Raw genomic sequence first — 17,472 nt, 5'->3', positions numbered from 1 at the left:
ATGTGTGTTCCCTTCTAAGTTAATTCTTTTTGAACGAACCTTTTCTCTAGTTCCTGGTCCCCTTTTCCTATTGGCCTCAGTTGCTTTACAGTATCTGCTTTAGTTTCTCTGCATTGAGGGCAACAAATGCTATCTAGTTTTTTAGGTGTCTTACCTATCCTCATACCTTCCTTGTGTGCTCTTGCTTTATCATGTGATCAAAGTCCAATGCCCTTGTTGTGTTTGCCTTGATCTAATGTCCGCATATGAGGGAGAACATATGATTTTTGGTCTTTTGGGCCAGGCTAAACAAGCTGAATATTCTAACAATTATATTGGCATTGAGAAATGATATTGCCTTATGGAGATCACAATTTAGAGTATCCTTAACAATATGTCAGTTTTTGGACAGTGATAGACAAGACAAGAACTTATAGAACTCCTTTCCTCTAGTCAGAACAATTCCATTGGAGGCTTAAGAGAGCAATTTTTGCACTTTGAAACTAGGCAGGCTCGGATCCGCTAAGTGTGGAATACAGTTATTTGATGTCACATACTCTTAATTTTGATCCAATCTGTTTCCTTTCATTCAGTCAATTTTCTTCAACTTCACAGACTCATAGATAGTTCATATATACTTCTATATCATCATCAGGATGACTTAGATATTTTCTGAATTTTATACAGCATTGACTTTGATTTTAGCTCAAATCTGCTTATGTTGGGAGAACAACTTTTTGTTAAGACTATCATAATCCCTTTGGTTACACAGTAAGTCAGGAAGCATGCAACTTTCCTTAAAAGCATTCTTATTTTAAATTTTTTTTGCTAATGTATTTCTTGTTTTCTTTTAACTAATCTTGTATACAACAAAAATATTAAATTAGCTTCCTTTAATTTAATCCATTTATAAATTGTTTAAAAAATCTAGAGATTTGACATTTTGGGGAAAATTTGGTAAAAAGCAATAGTTTCAGGCTTTGGAAATATTTTAGGAGGCTTGACTCTAGTCCCAATTGGTTGCTGATTATTTTACACTGGCAAAATACTAAATATATTGTGTTAATTATTACCTAGAACTTGGCCAAACACATAGCAGAAACCTCACAGTTATTTTTATTATTTTAAATTTTATTTTTCTTTTTAATAGGCAATTCTGTCATTCAGAGTTGATCATTGTGTCAATGGGTAAAAGTAAGCCTAATCCAAAGATGTTTACAGTTGTAAAAGGGAGATAAGCCCCAATAGCCAAATAGTAATTTGACTCTCATTGAGTTCTGAAAACACAGTAAAAAAGTACATTATCCTCAATTTACAAATGTTGTGTTTGAGTTCCAGGAAGTGAAACTGAATTTGCCTGAGGTCTAAGAAAGGATCTTTGTTCTTATTGGATGCCATACAGCTAAATGGCAATGAATAGACTAATCTACAGCACTGTTGACTTATATATTTGGCACCAACACCTAGGTTTAGTTTTTAAAAAAATGTGGAAAATACTAGTGGTATTCATTTACTGATGACTCTGACAGGATCTGTTCTATAAATGACTTCTATTTTCTCATTTAAACTCCAGAAAAATTGTATGATTAGGGAAAAGTTTAATCTCTACAATGATGAGGAAACTGAGGTTAGTAGATAATATCTTGCCTAAATTTGTAAAGGTAGGGTGCAGCAGATTAGGAATTCAAGCAAGAATCCATATAATTAGTGCACCACCAGCCTACCTCCCTCATGAGTAATTATAATAGTCGTTAAATAATATCAGTCACTGATGACTCATTTGATGTAGCTCTAGACATTCTAAAAATTTGTCAATTAATAATCATCAACATGCATTATTTGGATAGCTTTGATTGAAAGTGTTACATATTGTTTTTCTTTATAACCTAGAATAAAGTTACTATGTTATTTTACATTAATTTGCATCTATATACTTTACTTATATGTACCACTTGCTCCATCAAGTTATATTACATAATATAGATATCTTTTTGACTATTTTGATATCATCAGACTCTAAACCACTATTGTGTAAAATTATTAATGTGTTAAAATTATGTGGGCTTTCCTAAATAAAATTTCATTATTTTAAAATTTACCTTACAAATTATTTTGAAGTGTCTCATTTTTCAAGTTTCATTTTTAGTAGACCATATTTTTTGAGTAGCTTTAAATTCACAGAGACATTGAGTAGAAAGTACAAAAATTTCCCATATAATACTTAACCTACACAAACATAGCCTTCTCTACTATCAACAGCCCCTACCAAACTGGTACATTTGTTACAATCTTTTGGCTATTACATATTCTGTGTGTTTGAATCCAACATTGTATGTATTATAAAATTAATTTCACTATCCTGAAAGTCATGTGTATTCCACATATTCATCTTTTGCTCTCTCCCCAATCCCATCTCTGGCGACCACGGATCTTTTTACTGTCTCCATAGTTTTGCCTTTCCCAGAATGTTGTATGGCTGGAATTGCATAGTATGCAACTATTTCAGGTCGTATTCTTTCAATTAATATTAGACAATTAAGGTTTCTTTATGTATTTGTATGACTTAATTGTTCATTTCTTTTTATATTGAAAAGTATTTCCTCATCTGGATTTTCCACAGCTTATTTATTCATTTACCTGCTGAAGGATATCTGATTGATTCTAAGATTAGGAAATTATTAATGAAGCATCTGTAAATATCAATGGTAGATTTTTGTATGAACAGAGTTTTCAATACCTTTGGATAAATAAAGGTACATGGTTGCTGGACATATGATAAAAGTATACTTAGTTTTGTAAGAAACTAGTAGACTGTCTTCCAATGTGGCTGTACCATTTTGCATTCCTGCTAGTGATGAGAGTTTCAGTTACTTCATATCCTCCTCAGCAATGAGTGTTGTCAGTGCTCTTGACTTTGGTCATTTTGATTAGTGTATAGTGGCATTTCATTGCTTTACAATTTGCATTTCCCTGATAACATCTCATGTGGTTGTGATGCATCCTTCACGTGCTTATTTTCCATCTCTATATCTTCCCTGGTGAAGTGTCTGTTAGTCATTGCTGATGTTTTAATCAAGTTCTTTTCTTGTTATTGTTGAGTTTTCAGAGTTCATTTTGTATAATTTGAATAACAGTGCTTTATCAGATATGTGTTTTGCAAATATTTTCTTCCAATATTTGGCTTGTATTTTCATTCTCTTGCCAATACCTTATGTAGAGCAGCAATTTTTACTTTTAGTGAAATCGCACTTGCCAATTCATTCACTTATGGATCATGCCTCTGGTATTGTACCAGAAGAGTTAAAGGTAAACCCAAGGACATCCAGATTTTTCTCCTGTGTTATCCTCTAGGAATTTTACCGTTTTGCATTGTATTTGGAGGTCCGTGATCCATTTTGAATTTATGAAAGGTAAAAAAGTATGCATCTAGATTTGTTTTCATTTTTTGTTCTAAGCACAACATTTTATGCAGTTGTTCTAGCACAATTGTTGAAAAGACTGTCTTTGCTCTATTGCATTGCCTTTGCTCCTTTGTCAAAGATCAGTTATTTATATTTATGTGGGTCTACTTCTGGGCTCTATTCTGTGCCATTTGTTTATTCTTTGGCCATCCTACATTATCTTGATCATAGAAGTTTTATGGTAAATCATGAAGTCAGTGTCATTCCTTGAACATTTTTCCCTTCATTCAATATTATGTTACATTTTCTTTTTGTAATCAATTTATACGTTTATTTTTATAGAAAAACAGCTTTAGAGTTCTATACAATACATATTTGAAAGTACTTATTGCTTTTCACTATGGTATAGTTTTATCTTTAATTTGATTAATAAACATCAGACATATTCTCAAACATAGTTTTCATATTTTCTTATAAGGCTGACAGAAAAAATAAAACATTCTAAAAATACACTAACATAATGATGCTACTATTTATATTGTAGCTGTTAAAATAACTTCAGTGATCAATTGTAATGATTCATTACTAATTTTTATTAATTAATAAACTGTGTGGCATTTTTAGTATTTATTTTGTAAAAGAATTATCATTAAAATGCCTAACTATTTAAATTATAACTTTGTGGAAAAGTAGAATAAACAAGCAGGTACTAATTGTGTTGTTATTATACCAAAATTTTGGAGAGTTGAGAAACAACACTTATTGGACTAAAACAAAATCTTACAGGAAAAAGAAACCTGCTCCATTGTTCAATTTATTTGACAGACTTGATCGTTATACTCTCTCAGTTGGCATAACTGCTTCCATGTCTGGAGAGCAAAGCCTACACCTTTTTTACTTTTGTATTTTATCAATGTAGCACAGGGCAGGCATTCTATATGTGTTCATTCTCATTGTGTCACTAGCACCCCAAGAAAGAATGCCAAGCAGTTTATTCATTCTGGGTCCAAACAATCCATGCAGGGGATTGACTCAATGAGATTAACCACATCAGCATAAAAAATTCACAAAATTTTTAAACCATCACTTACTAGTATACGCTGAAAAAAACAAAGATTCATTAACAAAGGTTGACTATCTCAGATGCATTAGATGGTTGACTCAATCTTTCATTTGATGTATTTTTCAAACTTCAAAACAAAACGTGTGTAGTTAAAAAATTATAAGTATAGAAGCAACGCTTTTAAAGATATTTCCTAGCTCTTTCTGGATAGTTTTGTCCTTCTTAGCTTGATGCTTGTCCATATGACTGAAGATGAAAGTCAGAAGAAAGTTGAGCATCTCACATAGACCCTTGTTCTTCAAGTTGAAGATGGTTACTCTCTGCTGATTCCTCTTTTACCTGTTTTTTGAATAACATGCTTTTTTATACTGTTTGTGACTGATAAGTATGAAAAACTTGAATTTATAATTATGGAATTTCCCTCAAATACTATTACTATTGTCCATAATTGTTGAAATGTAATACCTAAGAATTCATTTTGTACAAAACAAACCAATCGAAAACATAAAAAGATCAAACACAAAGTCATTCTATCAGACCTGAAACACATTTGTATAGAAAAATAAAGAAAACTACTGTGTCACTAAGCATGTTTGCCAGACTTGATTACCACATTCTCAGTTGGCACAACTGCATTCCTCTCATGCCTGCTTTCTTGTCTGGTGGAAAAGAGTCAAACTTAATTTTCATGCTTTAGCATCTTAGCACAGGGCAAGCATTCCATAAATGTGATAGGAATTAGGAAGGAAAGTAATAAGAAATAAAATATGTCATAAGAAATAAAATAAAATGATAAAGGAAAGGTGGAAGAAATGCTACTGATATTAGTCAAATAATGAACACTGCACATTCTCCATGAAATACTATTTTTACATATACTGTTTTTAGCAACAGAGAAGCCTTGTATCTCTGATATTTCTATCCTCATATATCTTTGGATTATGAGAAGTAAAGAACTAAGTGAAAATATATGTATATATTTCATATCCCAGTAAGTGCTAGAAACTTTTTTAGTGTGAAAGAGTTCTAATAATTTAAATGAAGAAGCACAGAAAGGGATAGGAAAACAAAACTTTATTGAAAATACTAAAATATTTATAAATCTTAGCCTAAGATAATACAAGTAGTAAATTCAGGAGATGTACGGAAAGGTTGAACATTGACTCTGGACAAGAAGTAATACACAGACCCTTGGATTCTGTCCCCTTCTGAGCTACCAGCCTGGCCTTTCACCTGGCTGGCTTTTTCTTTGTGATTTGTTCTTTCAAAATGACACTCAGACAACCCCATGCTAAACAATCTGGGAGTATTGAGGCTCCCTTTTCCCACTTGCAGAAGGGAATCAATGGATTTATTTCTCATGAGCTCCAGAGACATTGCCCTTCCCAAGTCTTAGACCACTTCTCTTTACAGATTGATTTCACTGTTTGCCCCTTGAACCAGATTAACTGAACTGTAGATAAATACAGGTTGCATGCTCCCATTCTTTTTTAGTATTCCCTAAACCACAGTGTCTCAACCTCAACACTAATGACATTTTGAACTGGATAATTCTTTATGTGTGTATGTGGAGGATTAGAGGGCAGTTCAGTGTATTCCAGGATGTTTATCAGCATCTCTGACCACTATCCAGTGGATATCATTAGCAACCAACACTTGTGACAAGAATGTGACCAGACATTGTCAAATGTCCCCTTAGGGGAAAAATTAGCCCCAATTGAGAACCACTGTTCTAAACAAAGATTATGCTTATTTCCCTCTCTTCATTCAACACAAGAGAATCCAATACTATTCTTTGATTTACTTTCTAGTATATTTGGAGGGTTTGCCCTGATTTATTTTCATTCCTCTGCAGTAGCATAGGGAAGACTGCAAGGGTGGGTTACTTCTTCATTCTGGAGCAAACCATACGTAGTTACATATTTTTACTGCATAGTTAAATGTCACACTACAAAAAAAGATTAATAAACAATTCAGCAGCTAAAGATGTGGCCAAAAAGTGATCATGTGGTATCAAAATATAATTGGAAATAACAGAAGGTATATTAAGTTTTTCACTTAAGTTTTTTGGAAAAATATTGCTAGCAACACTATTTTTTCTTTACTGAATCAATCACACATAGTTATTTCCAGCAAACTTTGCCTCTGCAAAATGACTATACAAATAAAATTGCCAAAATCTGGAAGTTTATTTTTTCCATACAAAGATATTATTAAAAATGAACATAAGGAATTAATTCCTAATCCATTTTCCAACCCAAATGACACAACATGTGTTCACACACACACATATGAGTCCACTTCCATGCTGTCTATTTTAACCACCAAAATTTGATGATAAACAGATAATGTGGTTTCTGTTAGTGCCTAACTCACCCTTAGGGAGTAGCCCATGCTGGGAGAACCTGGCTCATTATGGATTATTTTGTAGCATCCGTTATACTATGAGATGACAAGGCTTTATAAGACAAATATTATGGATCAATCTTCAGAGGCCAGCACTATATGCAGCCAAAAATCCTCATTGGCAGAACAAAACTGAAAGCCCTTAATGAATTCTGTTACCGTGGCAGCATACTGTCAAATTACGCACTAATAGCAAAAGAGCTAGAAAACCATACCAAGAAACCAGCATGCCTTTTGGCAGGCTGGGAATCAGGGTCTGATGCTAAGCTTCCAGACATTCTAAAGGAGAGAACTGACAGCGAAGTAAGCCAAAATCCTGTGCAAACTCTCCAGACTTTTCAGTGTGAATCCTAGAGAGTGTTGTTATTTTGCCTTTCATCAGTTTTTTTTTTCCAAATGTAATTAGATGTTAGTTGGTTTAACAATAAAGGGCATGCCAGAAGGGTAGTCACTGTTCCCAGGATCACAGTCTTATATCAGGGAATAGAATTCTACGTTATGAGTCAGTTACACTTCTGAATCAACCTCTGTAATTTTAAGATGCAGCAGAATTTTATGGCAATTGATGTAAGGGTAACCACAGGTCCTTGGTTGCTTAGGAATGAGTCTGTATTTTATATTTTTGCCTTTGGAAGACAACTGTTAGAATCATTCTCAGATTGTAAATCACCTAAAATATTTGGTGATCATAAATCACCTAAAATAGTAGAAAATCAGATATTTAAGTTATATGTGTATCTAAGTGAATGAAGGTGTACAAATTGTAAAGTTTCATTTATTTTTATATTTCCTTTATCTTAAGTACCTTTGCTTGAGGTCTGTTTCAGCCAGTTTCCTAATATTTTGGCAAACTTTAGCAGAAACACTCTTCTTTTCTCTATGACCTTTATTTTTATTCAAGCCCTGTATATTTCTCTATTTTTGAATTTTTCTTCTGTTGCAGTAAACTTACAACTCCACATGTGTCTTCCCTCACTGTGTTTGTGATGAAAGGCTAGAGTATAGAATAGAGAAGTGGATTTCAGACTTTGCTCCCTAGAAACGTATAGGTTTCATGGAATAGCCTTCTCAGCCACAGGTAGAGAGGGAATACAAAGACAGAAAATACAGTAGTGGAACCTCCACTCCAACTTCCGTGACAGCAATTTCCTATAATAGTTAAAGAAAGATTACTCCAACTTCAAGTAGCTCATTAGTAATAGGACACACATGCCATGGGGTAGGTAATGCCTTGTTGAGCATGTGGCTGAAATAAAAGCAATGACACTGAAAAACAGAAGTGAAGGGACTGTTGAAGATCTTCACCATCAGTTTTATCCTGTGGTTAATCATCCTTTAACCTTGACTACTAAAAATCAGAAGCCACTCATTTCTTTACTTTTAATCTTAGAGGCCGCTCTCCAATATTGAGCAAGATTTCACATGATACAAAGCTGGTAGTGTTACGAGTGTATTTCCATTGACCAGAAAGACTTTAAAACTTATGAAAATGCTAAACATGTAATTATCTGAAATTACAACTTTGCTGTTGTCTTGAAGATTATGTACCTCAATAAATTCTATTGCTAGACAATTATTTTTACACAGAAAAATAAGATATCACAATGATATTTTAGCCTGAGATAGCATCACTATTACTTAAAATAAAAATTGTACTTCATTTGTGCATATTATGAAAAGATAAAAGTTAATTTTTAAATTAAAAATAAATTAAAAATAAATTTATGTCAAAACATTAAAGATTTTTCCAATATTAATATAAATAACATTAAGACTTATAGGTCATTTGGTTAAAATATAATTCTTAGCAACATGGTTAAGCAACAAAATCACTGGTCATTATTTTTATCCATATTCTCTAAGTTTAGCTTAAATTAATTGCTATTAAATAACTTTAAGAGGTTTGGTTGTAAATAACCTAAGTATTATTTACCAGATTATTGCTTTCCTTGACAAATTACTCATACTACCCTAAATTTTTCCTGTGTGATAGACTATTTTTGCTTAGTATGGAAATTTAAAAATATTCTTCTTTTAAAAAATAATGTTTTCCCCAAATCCAAGTTGTTTGATTTCCTAAAAATATTGGCATGATAGAGAAATATGTAAAGAAACATTTTAAGTTACAAATTTTTATTAGAAGAAGAAAAAGGAAGAGGAAAAGGAGAAGGAGGAAGAGAGGGAGAAACTTGTTAAATAAAATAACTCAGTTCCAAGTTTCTATTGTATATTAGCTTTCCACTGAATATAGCAAGAAATATTGTGGGAAGATGTACCTTTGAAAATTGACATGGCATATTACTAGAATAATATTTCAAAAGTTTCTGTATACATTTAACATTAGTAAAAGAGGAAAAGAAATTAAAATGGGTAGAGATAAAACAGAAATGTAAAATTACCACTCAATATTACTTAAATCTAAATCAAGTTTTAATATAGTTAGAGCATATCATTATAGTTTTTCATAGAAATAAAAATGTCATCTCTTAAGAGCAAAAATTTGTTTTATTAAAATATTGTCACGATTTTATTTGTGATCCTAGATATCTAATTCAAGCTGTCATTTCTTTCTGTGTTTGGTACATTCCAACCATGAAAAGTGCAATTACAATTTAAAAAATAACTCAAGAAAAATTCCCCTAATAATAAGTGTCCCATGAGCTGAATAATTTTTGTAAGTTGTTCTTTCGGCCTGAGCAAGTTAGACAATTACTTAAGTTCTCTCCTTCAGTTCAGATATTCAGTTACTACTTGACATCGATCATGATAAATGATTTGTCTGTTTATTCAGTAAATAGATCAAATATTGAGTGAAATAATATATTTGATTGGTGGATTATATCATACAGTTTCCAATTGTTTGAAAATAGTATTTCTAATTTGATTGTTTTGTCTATTTGTTATTTTCAAATTTGTCTGATAGATTAGAGAAATGTGGGAGGTCAAATAATTTCAGATAAACATTAAAATATCAGTCTTTATCAGAATGAAATTCAATGTAAACCATTGATCATATTGCTTATAAATGCATGTTTCCTTTACTCCAATTAGCCTGTTTTGGGTTTTCTTGTGTATTTGAAATTTATTTTTTCTTTCTCAGTATCATTTTTAACTTATGATGAACACTGACAAAAGTCACTTTCTTTTGTAGTTTTTCATTCCTGAAAATAAGCTAAAAGGGTAATGTAGTTGTAATAATTCTTATTTATGAACATAAAGAGTCTGTTTGCTATTGCACCTCAGAGTTTTAAATTAATATATTCATGTTTTGTGCCTTTCTAACAGGTGATAACTTCAAACTATTGTGGTGGATACAGATTTTTGCTGCAACAAAATAACAGTAAGTATTCTGATTCAACTTTTTAAAAACTACAACATCTCAATATTTAAGATTTCACTATCACTTAAATTCATGAAAAAGTTATTAACATTACTTAAATTCTGCCTACCATTTTATGATTTTGATAAAATTTATTCAATCCAATAACATTTACCATAGAATTCTAATAAATTAAAGCCAAGTGATTTTAATGCTGAAGACAAATAAACCATGACAAAGTCTTTCCATTTTATCCACTGTTTATGTCAGTTTTACTATCTAAATTTCTACATTCACAACATTGTATTTCTCTTTGATCAGCTGATTTACACAAAATTTCAGTTTCCTATGGACAATTATTTCACAACTGATCGAATTTTGGATTGTGGAACGCTTACCTTATATGTTTATTTTGGTGCAATTAATCTCTTTAATAATGTTGCATATTAAATGTTTTTCATTAAAAAATCATTTATATTAATCTCACAAGGGATGAAAAGGGCCAGTTTCCTATCAACTGATATTAAATGGTAAAGTAGAATGGAGCATCTGCTCAGTTCTTTGCAATGTAACATTCATGATAGTTTAAATCTGTTTATTTCAAATGTAAATGTAAATATAATCTGACATCCTGGGTTATCTTTGTCCCTTCCTTTACATTAATGTAATTATTTAAGAATTATCTCTCTTCTAAATGGAATAAGGAAATAGCATGCTGCAGGCTCTTTGCTCATCCAGAAATTAAAGCAATTTAAGACATGAGGTTTTTAAATGGAAACTATTTGTAAGGAGAAAATGCAATTCACTTGCACAGGTATTTGTATCACCGACACTTAGAAAGAGACAAAAAATGCTCTCCAAATTCTGAATTCTTGATTTTCTAAATAATTGAGATTCCTGGTGTCTTATCTACTCAAATTGATTTCTGGCTTGTTGTCCAGAATACGCTGAATTCTGCCTTATGTTCAACCACAATAGGTATTTGAAATGGTGGTGATGGTAGTAGTGTGAGGTATATGTGTTTCAAGGTGGGGTCAGATGGTGAGAGGCAAGGATTGAAAAAGAAAAGCCATGACCATTATTTCAGGATTTATAGAAAGGAAAAACGTTACATCCAATATGCAGCAAGATGAAGATGACAAGAAAGTGTTACATGCTCAGGAAGGCTAGAATAAGTTCACAGAGCCGCAGGAAATGGGAGAACCAAAGCCTAAAATTATATCTGCAGCTTGCAAGGGTCTGCTTTTTATTTCTATTTCATTTCTTCCCATAGAAAAAAGGCAGTGCTAGTGGATTTTACAAAATGAATGAGTATTGGAGTTTCATCAGGGAAATACCAACAACAACACCAAAACAGAACAGCAGTTTTAAAGAATTTTTGAAGGAAGGTGGAGAAGGGCAGCTGACATGGAAAGAGGAAAACTAGTTAAGAAATAATAGCAGTAGTTCCAAGAACCAAACAACATAGACTGTTCAAAGGTAGTGACTATGAGAGTAGGCTAGAAAGGCAGAAAAATTTCTAGGTGTCAACCACCAAGACCAAGTTGTTTATTCTATTTGAAAAAGAAAACATACAGGATAATTATTGTTTGGAATGCCCCAGAAAATGAAAGAAGGTTGAAGAAGAAGAGAGGCTTACTTCCTGCAAGAGCAGGAAGACTTACAATGTGGTATTCTTCCTACTACTCCCAATAGTGATTGTGGAGTTCGGTTTAGAACTATATGTTGGCTATAATGGCTATAATATTTGCTTCATCTGTCATAGACCTTCCCATTCAGTAGCTCCAGCCTCCTATGAGTATAAAATTAAAATTAATCACAATTGAATTAAGATTTATTGCACTCATCAAATTTTAAATGCTTCAGAGTCAAATGTGGTAAGTGGCTAGCCCACTGGATAAGATAGATATTGTGAAGTGAAGTCATATTAGAAAATAAAGTTCTAGATTTGTGGAACACTCATGAAAGAATATAACTTTGAATTATAAAATTACACATATGACTAAGTGTGTTTTGATATTTATGTCAGTTTAACATTTTTGGAAGAAGAGAGAATTAATAATTATATCATGATTGCATTATCAGTCTGTAAATAACATTTGAATTTTAATAGAATGAGAAAATTTTAAATTATCAAGTTCATAATTGAAGGATTTTTCTTTTCCCTCAGTAAGAGGCATATCTAAAAAGTTACCCTGGCTCTTATAGAAAAACTGACAGTAGGCTCATGGTAACAAGTCAAAGGGACCTCTGTAGGACAAGATAATTTTCTTAAAGCATCTTATTTTCCTAATGTGTTTTAAGAATCGTGATTTCTATTTTAAATTTATTACTAAAGCTCATTGATGCAAGTTCTCACCAAAAGATAATAACATTTGGAATTACAGAATCCTATTAAAGTGCAATTTTCAGTGTTCAATATGTAAATTATAGTTCACTACTCCTGACCCCTTAAAACGTATGAGAAAAAGCTATAGAAAATCACCCTTCAGTAACAGTGTTACCAAATTATGGACTATATTATTTCTGAGGGAAAAGTAAAGTTGCTCTCTATTTTAATTATACACAACCTTAATTGTGTTTTGTTGGCTAAAGGATGTTTCATACCTAGTGACATATTCATTATAAACAGGCAATTTGAACTTCCTTTGCCATGATTTGCATTTGAGATATGGGAATAAGGAAGATCAGTTAGAAATAACGTAGGAAAGGAAGTTGGGAACAGCTGGAATTAATTTGCAGAAGCAACCTCAGCCTGTTTTTCACAGAACCCTCTCCATGATATCGTTTACTGCCTACAAGCAATTCGCATTTAAGAACTTGTCTAAAACTATAAACTTTATAATAATATACATATATACTATACACACAGTATTATTAGCACCATATACTAACACTATGTACTTTGCAATATATGACACACATATATATACATTTATATATATGTATATATATGCTTATGTTTTATACCAAACAAGTCTACATGCTACTGTGCTTGCTGAGAAAAGTTTGTTAGTACTTTTATCTAATTTAACATATAAAAATAAATTTCAAAAACCCTTTGTGAAAAATAACGTTATGGTTGGTCACTTTGTCTCTGTACTTTTCTCCTTTCTATGAAAGTTATTCTATGGCATCAGTTTTTTACCATATCACTTTTTGTTTTGTTCAAAAGACTTTAGGTTGCACATTGAGCCTGCAGAACAAAGTGTTGTCTCTAGTCTATTGTCCAATCTCTCCCATTCCACAATAACCTGCATCCTGTCCATTTAATCTGTACTTCACTACTATTCCTTCATTTCTCCTCCAGTAGGTAAAATCATTCACTCCTCCCACTGCCTTCCCTCAGGTCTTCTTTTTTTCTAGACCTTTTCTTCCTTCAAATCACCTTTTCAGGTTGGCTTAGTCTCTAGTGGCCTCCATTCCACCCACTATTCCTTACTTTTCATGGAGTTTATTAATTTGATACATTTATATGCTCCCTTGTGGCCATACTTGAAATAAAACTTAATTAATGATCAGGACTTATTTAAGTCTATTAGTCATGTTCCCTTTAGCTTGCTTGAGGGCAATTGTCATGTAATAAATTTATGAGATTATATTGGTGAGCATGTACTGCAAGTGTTTGTTGACTGAGAATTCAGAGTGGGTACCTTCAACTGTACATCTGGCAAGCTTGTGGACTTTTACTGAATTTAGATACAATATAAATAGAATCAACAAAATATTTTTACTTTGATTGTGTTCCAGAATGCTTTGACAAAGGATTTTCTCTGCATATCCAAAGGGCTCTGAGGTCCCTAAATATTCTTACTAAGTCTAAAAATTAGTCTACCTCTAAAATAGCATTAATATGTTCAAATAGTTACCTTTGAAAAGAGTGTGGATTTTAATTTACCTGCATATAAATATGAATCATCTGAAGTAATTGGTGCCATAATTTTTTTTTTTTTTTTTTGCAGTACTAGGGCTTGAACTCAGAGCCTTTACCTTGAGCCACTCCACAAACCCCTTTTTGTGATGAGTTTTTCAAGATAGGGTCTCATGGACTATTTGTCGGACTGGCTTCAAATGGTGATCCTCCTGGTGTCCATCTCCTGAGTAGCTAGGATTACAAGCATGAGCCACTGGTGTCCAGCTAGTGTGATAATTTCTGTGGTAATTTACAATAAACATTTTATTCAGAAAGAATTAAACCAATGTACTTTATTAGTATAATTTTTTTAACTCTTGGTTTTTCAGTTTCAAATAACTTGAGACTTCACAGCTAGTAGAGATTAACTTTTATGTTTTAAAAACACTAAGTTACATGAGGCCATTTTTAGAGACCTTTCCAACAACCAAACTCCTTTACCTACACCTTCTTTTGAAGAAATAAAAGCATTTAAAATTCTTTCTCTTCCAGAGTAATGAAAATTATAGTTTATGAGAATTGATAGCCAATTGCAGAGGTGAAAGTGCTTCATCTCAGAAAGAGGGTTTGACAGTTGATAATGAGTTATCATTTCAGTTTTTTGGGTTTTTTTAGCAGTACTAGAGTTTAGACTCAGGGCCTTGTTCTTGGAGGCAGGTGCTCTATCACTTGAACCACACCCTTAGTCCTTTTTGCTTTAGTTATTTTTATAAAGTATCTCATGTTTATGCCTAGGTTGTAGACCGTGATCCTTCTATGTATGCGTCTTATGTCTAGCTTTCTGTTGGTTGTAAGGAGGTCTCAGGACTTTTTCCCCAGACTGGCCTTGAACCATGATCGTCCAAATTTCTACCTCTTGAGTAGTTTGGATTATAGGTGTGTAATCCAGGCTCTTAATGTCTACTATTGCACCAAAGTAGGTTGTTTTTTTTTTTTTTTTGGTCATTCTTCTACCACAGTTTGGCTATTATGGTTCCATTCTATTAACACCATATAATATTCAAACAGATAATGGAAGATCAAGTCACCTAGTTATTTGTGTGAGGTTTAGAAGACACCAACATGGTCATTAACAATTTCAAATGCAGCCAAGAAACAAAACTAGGTTGAAGAGTGCCTAGTGTTAGCTATTGAAAATGCTAAAGAATTGCCAAAATATAAAGACAGAGTGCCAACAATAAATTTTGAAATTCAGCTATCTGAAATTTGATCAAGGATGTAAATTTTGATTAAGCAGCTCTAATTTCCATATGCCAAGGCATATTGCCTGCATTTGCCCAATTCACAGTAAAAAAATCAATTGTGTTCATTATTTAAAAATGGCTCTTTTATGTATATGGAAATTTTGATTCGGTATGTGTGAGAATTATACAAATTCAGTTTTATACGCATCAATTCAATATAGAACTTTAAGAAGAAACCAAATTCTGCCCCCCACACATACATACCCGAAATCTGTGCCTCAGTATAAACTGGCTCTTTTGGAACTTCATCAGTGATCTTTCTGTACAGGAATACAACATAAGTGCCTCAAGCTATTTGGATAAGAGGAAGTTCTATTATTAGTTACCAAGTGTATTTTATCCATGAAGGTTGTGGGAACAGACAAAAATCACTGGCAAGAAAGAGATAGAACCCATTTCACATTATAGCTGGACCAGTTACAAGTCCAGAAAGCAGCGGATAACGGTGGGAGGGGAGTGTGGGGGGGAGTGTAGGAGGGTAAATATAGATAATACAAATACTGTACACATGCATGTAAATGGAAAAATGATACCTGTTGAAACTATTCCAGAAATGGGGTTATTAGGGAAATAAAGGACAATGGTAGAGGGGGTGAATTCAAGTATGATATATTTGATATATTAAGAACTTTTCTAAATGCCCCAATAATTAAAAAAAAAAAAAAGAAAAAACCTGCTGATAAAACATAAAGTCAGGAATAGAGCTAGCCTGGAGCTTGGTCATTGGTTCAAAACCAGGAAATTTTATTTTTTATATTTTGTAAGAGACAGCTTCACACTCTGTTGCCCAGGATGACCCACAACTCTTGAGGTCATGTGATTCCTCTGCCTCAGTCTCACCATTAGCTGGGACTACAGGTACACACCACTGTGTGTGGCTTAAAACCAGAGAATTGTAAGTAGGATAGGCAATGTAGAAAGAGTATCAGGAATAGAAAACAGTGTAAGTGAGGCAAGTGCACAGGGACTGCTGAGAAAGCTTGGCATCCAGACACTGTAGGTCCATCCTGTCCTAAGGACCCTTGGCCTTTGCTTTTACCTATATCCTGGATAGTCTTTTCAGTTTTCATGAGCGGTGTCTGCTAACAGTCCAGCATGTGGTTCTGTTTTTAACTGACAACATAAATCAGCCTTATCCCATATATATTTTAGAAAAAAAAATTCTCTTAATCAGCACCACCTGTTTGAAGAGGAGAAAAGATTCATAATTCTAAACAAAGCAGTCATATTTATGGAAATATATTCCTTTACCTTAAAACAAGATAGAATAGTCAAGAAAATTGACAAACTAGATATCCTCCATTTGATTCCTCTCCTGCTCTCTACTATCCCACCATTCCTCTTGAATTATGATGCATATTTATAAGAAATACTTTGATAAAATTAAATTCTATGTTTATTATGCAGATGTTGGGTAAGAAAGATGAAGCAAGATATACTTGGTTTTAAATCTTTTCCTTACAAAGTTCTAATTATGCAAGGTTGGAAAATCAGGTAAACACATTGAGCCTCAACACTTTCTTACTAAATATTTATAAGTGTTATAGCAATCAAAATATTAATATGTGTTATAGTCTATTTTAGCATGTCCTCAATAAAACATAGACTATGCTCATACTACTGTTGTTGGGGACATTTTTCATCTGAGAGGAACTTGAGAAGAAACTACTTCTGAGTCTGGTTCCTAGGATAGTGTCTCTAATTCTGACAAGTCAGCTTTTCTATTTTTGTTGGTACCTCAACTCCAGTAATTTCTGTGATTTCTTCTTCTCCTGGTTGCTATGAAGCATTGAGCCAAATTTTTAGTTTCCTCAAAGCAACAACAGAGGGCTTATTGCATGCAATTTTATGTGCTGAGATCATAATGCCCATTTTGTTTATTATGTCTTATTCTCCTTTACTACTTAGATTTATGAATATGTATATATGTAAAAATATGTGCTTATATTTATATTTTATGTTTATATTTTTAAATCATATATTTGTATTACATTACAAATTTTTATTTTTGTGCTTCTATTTTGATGAATGCTTTGAGCAACTTTAAATGCTTTATAAGACCCAGAGTTTGGATTGGAGATAATTAAGTTGATCTTAATTAGGATAAGAAAAACATAGGCATTGTTTCCTATAGCTAGTTGAAATTG

General features: G+C 32.6%; 1 protein-coding gene across 21 annotated transcripts in view; it reads left to right on the top strand.

The window, feature by feature from the left end:
• The window catches only part of Tenm3 (teneurin transmembrane protein 3), a 2,373,066-nt gene that overhangs the window by 639,601 nt on the left and 1,715,993 nt on the right, over nt 1–17,472 (top strand). For all 21 annotated transcript variants that reach the window (XM_074054924.1, XM_074054923.1, XM_074054922.1 and 18 more), the window contains exon 4: nt 10,135–10,189. The gene's annotated coding sequence lies outside the window, so the exon portion shown is untranslated. The remainder of the gene's footprint in view (nt 1–10,134; nt 10,190–17,472) is intronic.

Source organism: Castor canadensis, chromosome 14 (assembly GCF_047511655.1).
Source record: "Castor canadensis chromosome 14, mCasCan1.hap1v2, whole genome shotgun sequence".
Lineage (NCBI taxonomy): Eukaryota > Metazoa > Chordata > Mammalia > Rodentia > Castoridae > Castor > Castor canadensis.
Note: the sequence above shows the minus strand (reverse complement) of the source record. Positions and strands in the feature narration are given on the sequence as shown.